The sequence below is a fragment of the Branchiostoma lanceolatum genome, chromosome 7, assembly GCF_035083965.1.
Source record: "Branchiostoma lanceolatum isolate klBraLanc5 chromosome 7, klBraLanc5.hap2, whole genome shotgun sequence".
Taxonomy (NCBI): Eukaryota; Metazoa; Chordata; class Leptocardii; order Amphioxiformes; family Branchiostomatidae; genus Branchiostoma; species Branchiostoma lanceolatum.
Genome location: NC_089728.1, coordinates 13,901,581 through 13,912,531, shown reverse-complemented (window position 1 = coordinate 13,912,531; position 10,951 = coordinate 13,901,581). Strand labels below are relative to the sequence as shown.

Genomic DNA, 10,951 nt, shown 5'->3' with positions numbered 1-10,951 from the left:
TTAGTACAGTGGGCCTTGTGTCCATTTGTGCCAACGGCAAGGCCACAACACCACCAGACTAATAACTTCCATCTGTTACACCCAGCAATAGCGACAAAAACCACCCCTCCGGTCAGTCACGCCAAATATTACTGACTCCAACACTTTCTAATCCAGCATCACATTAAATAACAAATCTATATTAACCCTCTATCGTTGGGGATCTTGTCGTCCCTTACTTTTCGACAAGACCACAACAACATGATGCTCAGTGGACCTTGCTCGGCCTTTAGTACAGTGGGCCTTGTGTCAATTTTTGCCAACGGCAAGGTCACAACACCACCACACTAATAACATTCATCTCTTAAACCTAAAATTAGTGGCAAAACCACCCCTCCGGTCAAAATGGTCACACCTAATCAAAAACTAGGAAAAATATAGGGAACCAACATGAGCGACAAAAACCACCCCCAATATTATCGATTCCAACACTTTCTAATCCAACATCACATTGAATAACAAATCTTTATCAACCCCCTATCGTTGGGGATCTTGTCGTCCCTTATACTTTTCGACAAGATCACAACAGCATGATGCTCAGTGGACCATGCTCGTCCTTTAGTACAGTGGGCCTTGTGTCCATTTGTACCAACGGCAAGGTCACAACACCACCACATTAATAGCTTCCATCTATCACACCCACACATTAGCGAAAAAAACCATCCCTCCATTAAAAATGGTCACACCCAACCCAAAACCAGAAAAAAATTGCAAGAACTCAAAAAAAGAAAACTAGCAAGAAAAACACCCCTCCGTCAAAATGGTCACACCCAACATAAGCGACCAAAAAAAACACCCCTCCTAATAAAATGGTCGCATCCAACATGGCGGCCCCCTCCTTGCAAGCAAAAACAGAGTAGGTTTTGCTATCGCAAACCTGTAACTATGCTGTACATTTGTACATTGGAAAGTAGGGGAGACTAAACAGTTGCAATAAATGCCGGCAATGCATGTAGCCCTTAGCCTGAGTGCCAGCCTTTTTAGCTTCCGTACGCTACCCAAGCTCCGCTCCTCGCCAATTTTAAATTTGGCCCCCCTAGCGGATTGTAAAGAACTACAGTGGGTGTTTTTGTTTTAACATTCAGACATGTATAACTTGAGAAGGGGTCAATAAATCGTCGCGTTCAGTTTAGGCATTTTTGTACAACACGGTTGGCGACATATATACGAGAAGGGGACAAAATAGAAAGCCTGACAAAAACACCTAAAAACACGTCAAAAACCAGCCAGACCCACTCCTCTGCTTGGAGAGTACACTGCACCAAAGCTGCACCACTGCTAGGTGCGGAAAAGTCACATGTACATGTACTATGTCTTTCAAAATGTGTGTGATATGGAAGAACGATTTATTCTATTCATATATATTGACTGTACCATTTCATCATCACTTTTAACTTACAACACTGCAATATCGAACCTTTGTGGCCCATATAATATCAACATACTCTTATTTTTTCATGACTAGTTATAACATATATCACAACACTCTACACATATACTAGTCCTGTACCACCAAATGACTCAATTTTTCTTCGTAGGTAGTTAGCAACATTTCCATGACACAGACTACTTTGTCAGTCTTGTATCAGCTCTGCCACTCCCATCGTATGTCTAGGCGGTCTGACGTCACACAGCAGTCCGTCTGGACAGGTTGAACCACTTTTAGCTCATTCGCGTGGCAACGACTCCGTTTGTTAGATAAGTGTTCATTTCCACAGGTAGGAACATTTCTGTACAACCTAGATCTTAGAGAAGTCATAACATTGATATCATCAGACATTTCTGGGTAGAATGACAAAATAGCCAAGAAAATCGTCAACGTCAGCAAGAGAATCTATATCCATTACACTTATAGCATAACATTGCTTTAATCGTTTTGGTGAGGGGGAGGGGGGGGGGGGGGTCATGATTATCCCAATATTTGTAAACTCACCGTGGCAATGGCATTTTACATATCAGTTATAGGGTTAGATAGTCTTAAGAAGGTTTAGATATCAGTTATTATGATATTTTCAACGGCCAAAGGAGATATCTTAGATTTCATGTAGCCCGGCATGCCGTGTACTGATCTATATTTTGTTGAATCTGACGAAACGTACATGGATCGAATTGTTAGTACATTTGTATATGTCGACGTAATCTAAAGTCAGTTTTGCCTGATAAGTTAATTCGGGCTCAGTATGTCTTCTTTCTAAGAGAAATTTGTAGAATTATGCCATTTTTATGTTCCACTCGCCTCGCGTAGTAAACTTAATTTGTGCCATTACACACAGAGCAAACTTAAGAATTTGGGGCGTTGTTACATTTGCCCACCACCCCCCACCCCGGACGAACAACATGTAGTTACTGTAATAAAATCAACAGTAGCTAATTGAACTATTGGCACAAAACTTTGTCTTGAATTAATCTTCTTTTAAAGACTACTTCAAGACATCCTAGATTGTCTAAACCTAATTAACATACCTATTCAGAGTTTTGGTATAAAACCTGGTGTTCTCAGTCCTATCGTTAGTCACTGACGAAAGACAGTGGATGCTGTCTGAAACGTCTGACTGTTTCAAAATTTTATCCAGTTGCTTGAGTAATTATTTTTGGCGTTGTTACAGTTGATTTGATTTTTCGAATTGTTTTTTAAAAGTTTTATTAAGTGGGACCCTGGCAGTTATTCTGGTGTCGTGACCCACACACATAATGGTTTTATATACCCGTTTTTACACTTGGGTGGAGTGAGGAATGTCGTGTAAAGTGCCTTTTTCCCAAGGGCAAAAGATCGGTGGCGTCAGGGGATTCTCTGGGTTCTGGGCCGAAAACTCTGCCGTTACGCCACGCAACGCTACATTTGTCCCTCGGACATGACATTACCCTAATCAACGCACTAAAATCGGGTCGTTGATGGTCATTTTTTTCTTCGGTCAAAATTCCAAAAGTACAACTTAGTTCGGTTCACCCAACTACGACGCGATTTATCCAACTACGAGGTCCTTCACAAAGGTGTAGCATAGTTGACACTGTCGGCTTCATAAGAAAGCTATGATGTTTAGTGACCCCACGTGTGACCTAACATGTCAGAAGCCTCGAGGCGGAACTAGCCTTGATAGTTTAGCAGTGCCCCAGAAAAGTAATTACAGAAAGGTTTGGGTGATCTTACATATGACTTGTTCAAATTCATTGCGTTACGCTAAAAAAAGTTACTAAAATCTTGTCACCGAATCAAAAGTGGCGTATTTGGGGGGGAAATGCCATTTTTTTATGTTCCATTTTATGTAAACATTAAAAGACTAAAAACGTGATTTGTGAGTAGGAAAATCCATTAGATTGAGGCACGGCACATATTAAGGTCTGCTTTTTCGAGAAAAAAAAGCAATTCAGGATCTTTAAGGTTTGAAGTTACTGTTAGTATCTATTTCTTTCCCTTCAGGAACATGGCGAACGACTGGAGAAAATGGATTGAGTGCAGACCAACGCTCATGTGGTTGGGTTCAATAGTCGTGATGAGTGCTGTGATCTTGCTACTGTACAGCATTAAGGTACATGATAAACATCTTGAGCAAAAAATGGTCGACGGAACAAAAAATATCCACAAATTTTCTTACAGCCTCTTACTATTCCGGTGATCAATGGCAGGCGTTTTTCTTTCCTTTTCTGTAGGACAGACCCTGGGTCAGCCAACAAGTCATGGCAACGCAATGGTTTACGGCAGAATCTTCTAACGATGCTCCTTCATTTCGAAATCGGTGGAATCATTCACATTCAGCTGTAACTGAGAAAGCGGTGTTAAAAACGACCAAGCCGTTTTCTGCTCAGGTTTATAAGCAACAGCTGAAGTTTTCCTTGGCTTCTGAGTCTGGAAGACAATTTTCTGTCGGAGACATGTTACATGTTGTTATCTCTGCTAAAGATAAACGACATAACATAGTGACAAACATTGGCGATTTCTTTCGAGCGTCCATTCTTACCAAGGAGAAAGGGAACAAAGGAACACAGAAAAGAGGTTCTGGTGCTGTAGGTATCATAACGGACCACCAGAACGGTACTTACACGGCGACGTTCCGACTGCTGTGGGAGGGGGAGGTTACCATCAGAATCCAACTAGTCCACCCAAAACAGGCTATCGATGTCATAGAAAGAACCATCCGCAAAAATCCCATAGACCTAGTCATGTTCCGAAAACGCTATATACTGGGTAAAGACGCGATCGACACCAAGTGTAACGTAGACCCGGCCATCTTTAAGAACCCTAGCGCAGTTTGTAACTACTCCGACCCACATGCAGGCGCCAGGTGGTATTGTGCAAAAGCCGTCAACATTTCTTGTAATACTTCAGGTTACCATAGCGTGCTTAAGTACAAGAACGTGAGCGGTGGAAAAGGGCTGTTTAGCAGGTATGTAAACGGACAATGTTGATATCTCAGTATGATATAGAACCAAACACATTTTTCTGGAGGCTAGGAATAGGGTTGACCCAGTGTGCTGAAAACACAAGCCGTAGAAAAAATCGCATTGCACTACCACGCTTCAGCAGAATGTAGGACTGCTTCTACTACCTACCTACTTTACATAAATGGGAATTATGGCATCCAAGCCAATACTAGTAGTGTCTGAATTGAAAAGTTCGTATCTTAAACATTCATCGCTACATACGTGCATACATATGTGCTGGTTATGAAGACGATGGTATCCTTAAGAGCATAGTAACTGATGATGTGAACCTTTTGTTATCATTCAAACCGATAATGTAAAGCGTTCATGCTAATTTGCACACAGGCGTTTTCCTGACGTTTTGTGGTTTGAACTCTGTTATAGTGGCAACAATGCACTGAAGATGCCCATCTTCGGATCTCCATCTCAACTTAATGTTAAAGAAGATATGTCACGTTCCTTCCATTCATCATTGTTGATAGAGCTTTAAAAAAACATTTTACTCCTGATGTTGAAGCGAAAGCTATCTGCCAATCACGTCGTCGTCTTCGGTAATGAGTCCATAAAATTTGCTGGTAGATTTCCCTCCAACAACAGAAGGGGGGATCTGTTTGGCTGATGGTAAGCTAGAGTTAAACTGTGAGAATGACGGATCGCAGGCCGGTACGCCAGGGCCGTTGCTTGACGTTTTGAAGCGACAGGCTTGGGAGGAGAGAGTGGTCGCCTTATGTTGGACAACCATATGAAATGTGCTTATAACAACCATAATGTAGGTGCTCTGCATAAATCTATCGTTGTATATAGAAATGGGACCGTGACATATTCATAGAGATTTGTAGTGCATACCGTCGCGTTCCTTACTTCCAAACACAGGGCGAGATCCTCTGGTCAGTCGCGGACGGTGTGTCCGGGGACTGGTCACTCCGCAGATATCCGGGTTCTACCGGAACGGCGTGTGGAACTCTCTCGTCTGTAAGAACAGACATTTCGCCAGCCAAGCCGGCTGGCAGCAATGTCTGAAGGGGAAAACTTTGTACTTGATGGGTGACTCTACCCTACGGCAGTGGTGGGAAAATTTGGTCAGGATATTGAAGATGACCGAAACATATATTCCTGAAGCCGTACATGGTAGTGGACCACTGCTCGCCCATGATCCTGTTAATAAGATAACGGTGAACTTTCGGATCCATGGACCACCTCTTCGAGGCCGTTTCACCAGGACGTTTCTCCTTAAGTTCGTTGCTAACGCCATTGATGATATTGATGGAGGGCCGAACAATGTTGTGGGCATCACCTTATGGGCACATTTTACCTCGTACCCCGTGAAGGTCTACAAACAAAGGATGGAAGCTGTCCGTGGCGCAATCGAACGTTTACTACGCAGGAGTCCTGAAACTCTTGTGGTTATCAAGTCGGCAAACACGCGCATGGGCAATGAGTTGATCTCCGGGGATTGGCTGGCGCACAAGCTGGACTTGATGATGAGAGAGATGTTCCATGGAATGGACGTTGTTCTCGTAGATGCCTGGGAAATGACAAATGCACAACACTGGCACGGGGACGCCATACACCCGGCCGAGGACATCATCGTACAGGAACTAGAGTTTCTTTGTTCTTTTATTTGTCCATTGTGAATCTGCGAATCACTGCTTGTTAAAAGTTTAACAGAACGTTATTCGTGCAACACCAAATAAAATTCTTAGTGTATATGTAAGTACTGTACCATCTATATGCTTTATTTGTATGCAGCTAACAAAATGTTCATGCTAGAGACAACTTTATATTTTTACGTGGCTATCAAACTGTCCATGCTGGAGACTATTTTGTATGTGGCTAACAAAATGCCCATGCCAGTGAATTTTTCACATTTGCATGTGGCTTCCAGAATGTCCCTGCTAGAGGCTGGTTATTAATATGCAGCTTATAAAATGCCCATGCTAGAGACTATATACTCATTTTTGTATGTGGCTAACAAAATGCCCAAGCTAGAGACTATAACTGGCTACCAAAATACCCATGTTTGAGACCACTTATTTGTATGTGGCTTATGAAATGTCCACGCTAGAGACTGACTTATTTGTTTGTTTACGGAATGCATAAGTCAGAGATTCAATCTTTATTTGTAGGTAGCTAGCAACATTTCCATGACACAGACTACTTTGTCAGTCTTGTATCAGCTCTGCCACTCCCATCGTATGTCAAGTTTACTTATGAAGAGGCACTTCTGAACTTTCACGTCTGACATGAGAGGCCACAGCTTGCTATTGAATGAAGATCCTCGTTGATTGAAATTTCTATTTAGAAAAGATACTGTGACCGTCCCCGATAATGATATCTAACAAAAGCAGTGACAGTGCGGAAGATTAATGATCGAAACGCGTAATTATAAGACGTAAAACCCTTTGAGCAAGGGCAAAGGGTGGTGTACTAGGCAGGTCCTTTTTATAAAACTCGACAAACCCTTCAGGGGGGTATGTTGGGAGGGTAAAGGAGCCCTACATTCTTAGGTTGTTGGACAAGGTGAATTTCAAAACATGTCACAACTCGGTCGATGTCATGCCTTGGTAAAGGACTTAAACATTTAAGTAGGTATTAAGTGGTCAAGAAGAAACGATGTTGACGTAATGCCACCAGTAACAATATGGTATGAGGGAGCATAATCTTTTTCGTGTCATTTGGTGTCACGAACTTTAACTTTAGCGGCACCTACCACGTTGGTAGATAATATCGCGTCTCGGTGGGCACGATGCCATCTAAAAGCACATTCCAACTTCAAACTTCGTTTGATGTTGAGTCCTCGTGACGTATTTCTTGGTCAACTTAATGTTTAAAGTTACCCCAATCTGGGGATATGATTATAAAGTTTCCACACCGCGAGGTTAAAGTGACAGCTACTAACGTCTGAACAAACCATAATTGAGGGAACGATGATTGTTGTTTACAGAAATCTGGGCGTGTTCGCTAATCACAGTCTAGCTTTAGAAGGTTCGCGCTTTGAATAGTTAGGGGCGTATTTTTCATGATGATTTTGTGTTGTTAATACTATTTATGTTTCGGCAAACGTTCGGGAAAATGTCACGTCATAAGAAAAAAATATTGCATGGCGTTCTAAAGCACAATACATGTCATCCGAACCATGCCTCGAGGTGCCCGGCCCATTCACACTCTGCGTCTGGCTTTCTAGGTTACTGTGATTATCTCCAAGCAGATGTCTGGGCAACCAAAATCGTTACATTTGTAGCTTGTGGGCGGTTGTATATGGAAGGGAGTTCCAACTGGATGGAAAGGAATTGTATGGACTAGATTCAAATTTATTTGCTGTGGCCTTACAAGATATTGTAGCAGACGCTTACATTTCCAGAGAGCGAAAAGGGGAGGGGGAGGCAGATATGGGCGCAAGCCCGGAAGGGTACGTAGACTCCACCTTCCCAGATGGGAAAAATGAGTTAGAGGGCTTAGGGGTGCTATCTCGTTATTTTATTCGTAAGAGAGGAAATTTATATCTTCCAGTAAAAATGACTTAGAGGGTTCTATCTCATTATTTCTCTAGTAAGAGAAGAATTTTTCATCTTTTTCTTTTATTCAAATAATGCGATAGAATGGTGTATTATCATATCCCATTATATCACAAGAAAGATTATCAAAACTACCTACTAGTGCCGCGCCAACTCTCATGTCATAACGTCTGAACGGCAAACACGAGAAAACCAAACTTTGTGATTTATCCTGAAATATTGTTGGCAACAATTTCATTATATTCATGTAAGTTCATTATTATGGCATTGGGTTTTTAACAGGCGTATGTCACAACAGTAGCTCATCTTGGTTCTAACAATGTAAGCCCGAGAAATTTTGGAAATTCAATCTCTCTTAAACGCTATTAAATGCATTTTCCGAGGCATATTTTAATTGAGAATATATAAATGGTTTATTCAGGAATTAACAAATACAGAAATTAAAACAGCATTGCAGCCGATATTACCTTCTTCCAAGCAAACCGACTGAATTACGCAGTCTTAAAATTCAAAGAACAAAAGAGCACACTCAAACAATCGAAAAATATATACAAAAGACAAAATGTACCACCAACAGTAGCATATATAACAGATTACACCTTACAAATTTGTGTTCAGTACATGTGTAGTAGTATAGTTGGGTTAAGTATGGAATAGCACTACGTTTGTATCTGTCTGATCTTGTGAACGGAATGGTAAGCTGTAACATCCCCTTTAAGCCCTTATTGTGGACTGATTCACGATTTGGAGGTAGCCAGGGTCGAAATGTTTTTTAATTCAATAGGGACTTAGCGAATTTAAGACATAAGGTCTCTCTTTCTCCCTCCCCTTTAAGCCCTTATCGTGGACTGATTCACGAGTTGGAGGTAGCCAGGGTCGAAATGTTTTTTAATTCAATAGGGACTTGGCGAATTTAAGACATAAGGTTTCTCTTTCTCCCTCCCCTTTAAGCCCTTATTGTGGACTGATTCACGAGTTGGAGGTAGCCAGGGTCGAAATGTTTTTTAATTCAATAGGGACTTAGCGAATTTAAAACATAATGTCTCTCTTCTTGCTGCCAAAGTTCATATATCGAGTCTGGAGAGTGCATCAGTATAGGAAATGTAGCTATAGATCCAAGAATTATTTGAAGTGCGCGCTTTTGGATACGTTCAAGCTGGTGGGATTGTAGAGTGGTTAAACCTGCGTGCCATACTGGGGATGCATATTCTAAAGTTGGGCGAACATATAGTAGATAGATTTCGCAAATATCTTTAGTGCAGACACCGCAGCGTTTTAGTTTCTTAAGCCAAAAAAGGCGGGAGCTTGCTTTTTTGATGATTGCATTGACATGTTTTCCCCATTTCATATCAGCAGAAATCCATACACCTAAGATACAGGCATCCTCCGTGAACTCAATAACTTTTCCGTTCAGTAACATTGAGGGGGAGGGGGAGGATCCTTCATGAAGGAAATACAAATCACTTTGCACTTATCTTCGTTCAATGACATGCAATTTTCGGATGACCATGTCTCTAGTTGGTTAATTGATGTCTGCATTGAACTTTGCTTGCTGGATAATATACTTTCTTTTAACATCAAATCATCAACATATTTCCATCTGTTCAGAAAAGATCGGATCGCATCATTAACATACACTAAAAAGAGGACAGGCCCTAACTTTGTTCCATGTGGGACTCCTGGTGCAATTTTCTCCCAACCGGATGTTACGCCTCGGTACCGGACACACTGTGTACACATACACACTTGCAAACGCTACCCTCGGCATAACCTTCTCGGCGTAGGTAATAATTAGGTGTTTTGAAAAAATACCACTAACACTTCTTAAGAAAAGGGATTTTTTTGCGATTATGTGAGCAAGGTTTGGTTAACGTATCTCCTAAGATAAAAATGCCGATGTCTGTCGAAATTGGGTATCCTTTTTAGAGGAAAAGACGGGTCAAAACTGCTGTAACGTCCCTTTCATTCAAAGTCCCGAACTAATCATCTCCATATAACAACCCCTATGTTGTGAACTTGGTAAAACATAGCGCAAAAGTATTTTCATTAAAAAATAAGATTCTCAAACAAATAAGGAAAAGGAATAACGGATAAAGACGTCAAGAAGGCCAAGGTCTTCAACTTCACTTTGAAATTATACCAGACTTTGTGTAAGTCCCAAGATAAAAAAAACGGCCAGAACTAACCTTTTTTTCTGTTGGCTGAGCGCGGTGAAAGAAGTACCTGAAGTGTCACTTTCTTCTCTCAGACCGGTGCGCTCTGGTGTCCAGTGACCGATGCAACCAAATTATAACAGTACATATGCAAATTTTCTGCCAATCATCCATCATATGCCATTTAAGGAAATGATTTCTTCAAACTTTGGTGACGGGAAGAACGCACCTCTATGATTGTCTAAATTAAGCTGGGGTAGAATATTTTGTATGGGCTTAGGAAAGAACTAAGGTTACATCTTTCCCAAGTATGACTAACGCGACCACGTCTTCTAGGTAAAATAGCAATCGACCGCCAAACACGACCTCAAGTTTCGCCTTGTTCTTTCACATCATTATGTCACGACCACATGTCACGCAGGTTTACTCTCTTCGAAAAAGAAGGTTTATTTGCGTCAAGTTGGCATGCACGGAATCCTGAAAAAGTTTCAAGTAGTGTTTTACACCTGCTGTACGTAAGGAAAATTTGAACTTTACAGTTGACTGTGTCCTGTGTGCTATCGAGGCGGTGCAGGCACGACATATCGATTTCGTGTTTGCACGCGTGCATGGTGTGTGTGTTTGTGTCACGATGTGTTGGTGTATGTGTATCTGGTGCGTGTTTTTGTGTGTTTGTGTCTCTGTGTGTGTGTGACTGTATCTGTCTGTCTCACGGTGTCGTAGGTAGCAAATATAAAAATGTAACTGCCTCTTTGTCAGTACTGGACAACCAGGTACTGAAGAGTCCCTGTTTACTGGTAAATCCAGTACGGAACCCGTTACATC

General features: G+C 41.5%; 1 long non-coding RNA gene across 1 annotated transcript; it reads left to right on the top strand.

The window, feature by feature from the left end:
- Window positions 1-1,683: 1,683 nt before the first annotated feature.
- On the top strand, window positions 1,684-3,551 carry LOC136439460 (uncharacterized). The gene is made up of 2 exons (XR_010756529.1): window positions 1,684-1,757; window positions 3,458-3,551. It is a non-coding gene; the product is annotated as an uncharacterized lncRNA (long non-coding RNA).
- Window positions 3,552-10,951: the final 7,400 nt, after the last annotated feature.